Consider the following 3,395-nt stretch of genomic DNA (forward strand, 5'->3'; position numbering starts at 1 on the left):
GAAATTCCTGGCTTTAAAAGGACAAGATTTTTAGCAAAGGAAGTTGGGTATTTAGAAATGCTTTTCTTTTCCAAAATTATTTTTAGTCTCCAGCTATATAATTTTTCTTGCTGACTTAGGTGTGGTATGTGGGCTAGACCGATTGTGGTTGGGAACAAAAAACAAGCCGTGTCCTCCTGTTAGAGAGTCAGGATGTTCTAAGACCTTTGCACATGGTTCGGCTCAGGGTTGGGTGGGGTGTGACAACACCTTAGGGGGTGGTGGGGAACCCAGGGAATAGTCACCAGTAAAGCCATGAAGGAAATCGGTGGCCTTGGCCTACTGCTCTGAAGTGTGGGGCATTCTGGAATGGAGGAAAAGCCTCTTGCCTCGTAGGAGTGGTAGTTTTCTCAAAATGCATTATTTTTTACCTTATTACTAAGCGCCGGAGAGAGAAGACGTAAAACTAAAACAATTTGTTCTTTTGTTTATGAATTCATCCATCACGTATTTACTCTTCTCGTCTCTCTTTGAACCGGGTTTCTTGTTGTCATGGGGCACAGCCAGGGCTGCAAACAGGTGGTTAAAAGCTGCTTTGATAAGTGGTATGACATGTACATGAGAAAACATGTGCAGGGTGGGAGAGACTAACTCTGCGTGGTCAGTCAGGGAGGGCTCCTTCGAAGTAGCAGGTGACATCTGAAGCAGGGGGCGTCAGGAACTGACAGGACGTTGCCAAGGAACAAGGGACTCTGGGCCGTGGGAAACGTACGGTGCCTTCCTTCCTGTGTTCCAGGGAAGCGTGGAATTCTGGGTACTGAGCAGAGCCTATAGAGAAGCTGATTCCTGGAAACAGCAAGAAGTCTTAGAATCGCCGCGTGGATGCTTATTCCAGCAAACCTGCTCATTTTACAGGGGAGGAAACTCAGAGAAAGTGAGTGGCTTGCCCACGGTCACACAGCTTCAGGGAAGAGTCTGAACTAGAACCTGTCTGTGCCCTTTGGGTCTTGGCTTCTTCAAGGGTGACCTGAGGAGATGGCCGGTAAGTGTGCTAAGGCTCCTCAAGGGTGCCCTGAGGCTTCTCTGCATCCTCCCAAGGATGAGACTCAGCTTAAAGGAAATCCACCTTTCTTTCCAGAACATACAAGGAGAAGGTCTAGGAGCTGTTTATATCCTAAATGGCCACATTGGTGCCAAATGGCTAGCCTGGTTGTGTTTTCAAGACTGAGGGATTGAAATTCATTGCATTTTTTTGAATTCTTTTTCTTTTCTTCTTTTATCTTTTGGTAATCTGTATGGGAAGAAAATCGGAGCTTCCAGAGCGTCTGGCTGTGAAAGAGCGAGACTGATATTTTAATAAACGACTTTGAAAGTCGAGACCGCTGTTACCCTCCTCCTTCAGGTGTTCATCCTGGAGAGCCAGATCTTTATGCTGGATGGCTTTTGAGCTCCCTCTTCTGGGGCTGAAATCCTTTTCTTTGCGTTCACAGTGCTGGTGGGGAGGATGTGTTTTCTGTCGAGCCAGGCTCAGTTTCTGGAGCCGGCTAGCGAATCGGTTGGGCAATGTGTTTCCTGGTTCCTCTGCTTCTTGGGCTCACAGAGCATCCCACTATGCCTGGCTTAGCCCTTAGTGTTTAAATTGTCCCCTCCCTGCTGTGGGTCCACCAGGCCTCAGGGCCCCGGCCATAGCACAGGCCTGTCCCCTGTGGAGTTAAAAGATGAATGAAAAAACCAATGAAAGAAACTGATGTGACCCCACTGCTCTGCATGTCATGGGCAGAGTTAATCTCAATGCTTTCTTTAGCAGAATCTCTCTTTTCTATTCATATCTAGATTACAGTCTCATAGATAGAAGTCACTGGCTGAGATGTAAGAGGCTAGGACTTCCCAACCTCCCCCCACCCCCTCCACCCCCAGGCCTTCATCTTCAAAGGAAATTGGGCCTCAGGTCCATTGGGACGTTAATGAAAATATTATGCTGCCCAGCTTACTGTTATGATGAATTCAGACTTTTTTTGGAATCATGGTAATCTGTATTTAAGTGGAATTTATACTAACGTATATTGATATAAATTTGTGCTAAGTGATGCATATGTGTATGCATTCCTCTACCCACCCATTTAGCTAGCTAACAAACATTTATTGAGTGTCTGCTATGGGCAGGTGCTGCTCTGAGTCCTGGGGGTACGGCCACAAGAAAGCAAAGCCCCGGTCCTCCTGGAACTTAGACCCTAGTGTGAGGGAGGTGAAAAAATTAACAAATATAATAAAATAACAGTAGTGATGACTGCTCTAAAGAAAGCAAAGCAGGCTCAGAGGCTACAGAACAGGGAGAATGAAGTCCTATTTTACAATAGGCAGGCCAGGGAAGACTTCTCTGAGGAGGTGACATTTGAACAGGGACCTGAATGAAGTGAAGGAGTGGCCCCACCCATCCATCTACCCACCCATCCACCCACCCGTCCATCTATCCACCCACCCACCCACCCACCCACCCATCCACCCATCCACCCACCCACCCACCCACCCACCCATCCACCCACCCGTCCATCCATCCTCCTAATGGCATGTCCTTGTGCCATAGTACTCTAAAGGTACTAGATGCCCTACGACTATTGAGAGACAATGACTATCATCCCTTAATAGCAGATTAGTAGAAGTTATTTTTCTTTCCAGCTTTTTGGCTATAAGAGATTTTTCTTTTGTGTTTTTTATTTTATGTTATAAGATTCTTACTTCTAAAAGATTTTTAAATTCAAATTCATCAAGAAGCACTTGATGATACGGGCTGAAAAGTGAGCCAAGTCTATCCTTCCTTGAGTCTTAGGTTCTTAATTTAAGGCTGTGGATGATACTTCATAAGGTTCCTGTGAAGATACATGGGGGACACTGGAGGCTCTCAGTGAATGCTAATTGCAAACAAAGGCAACACTACTATACTAGCAGATATGGATGGGCAGCTACCAATGGTTTTTGAGCAGTGCTAAGCCCAGGGCCAGGCACTGTCCATTCCATTCCACGTGGGAGGGGATCAAGGCTCTGGTTAAGGCCACTGTCATTTCTCTTCCTCCCCGACCATCTCCATAACAGTCTCCTGTGACAGTTGACTGTGAAACTGGGGTAACTTGAGACTATCTTCTCAGTCAGCAAAGCAGGAAGAATTTTTTAAGTTACCCCCCATCAGTGGCTGCCGTCTACCTTGCCAATGCCATGATTCATCATGGAGTCAGAGCTAATGTTTCCCAAGGGCCCTTTAGCAGCGGAAGACGCTAAAGGAGCGGGACAGAGGTTTCTAAGTTACTTAACAGATTTTATGAACTGCTAATTACCTCATAAAGGCATTTTATTGGGCTGGATGATCTGTTATTGACACCGTTTACATATCTCAGTCCTTGCTCCTGATTCTTCTGCCCCAG

The 3,395-nt window shown here is 46.2% G+C and overlaps 1 protein-coding gene and 1 long non-coding RNA gene across 3 annotated transcripts in view; both read left to right on the plus strand.

Moving 5' to 3' along the window:
- SLCO3A1 (solute carrier organic anion transporter family member 3A1) overlaps positions 1 to 3,395 on the plus strand; it is a 288,987-nt gene that overhangs the window by 151,100 nt on the left and 134,492 nt on the right. The window lies entirely within an intron of this gene.
- Positions 1 to 3,395, plus strand: part of LOC123281883 (uncharacterized) — a 40,644-nt gene that overhangs the window by 11,790 nt on the left and 25,459 nt on the right. Inside the window, exon 2 of the long non-coding RNA XR_011497474.1 lies at positions 776 to 1,021. This is a non-coding gene — a long non-coding RNA (uncharacterized lncRNA). The remainder of the gene's footprint in view (positions 1 to 775; positions 1,022 to 3,395) is intronic.

This window comes from Equus asinus, chromosome 2 (genome assembly GCF_041296235.1).
Source record: "Equus asinus isolate D_3611 breed Donkey chromosome 2, EquAss-T2T_v2, whole genome shotgun sequence".
NCBI lineage: Eukaryota > Metazoa > Chordata > Mammalia > Perissodactyla > Equidae > Equus > Equus asinus.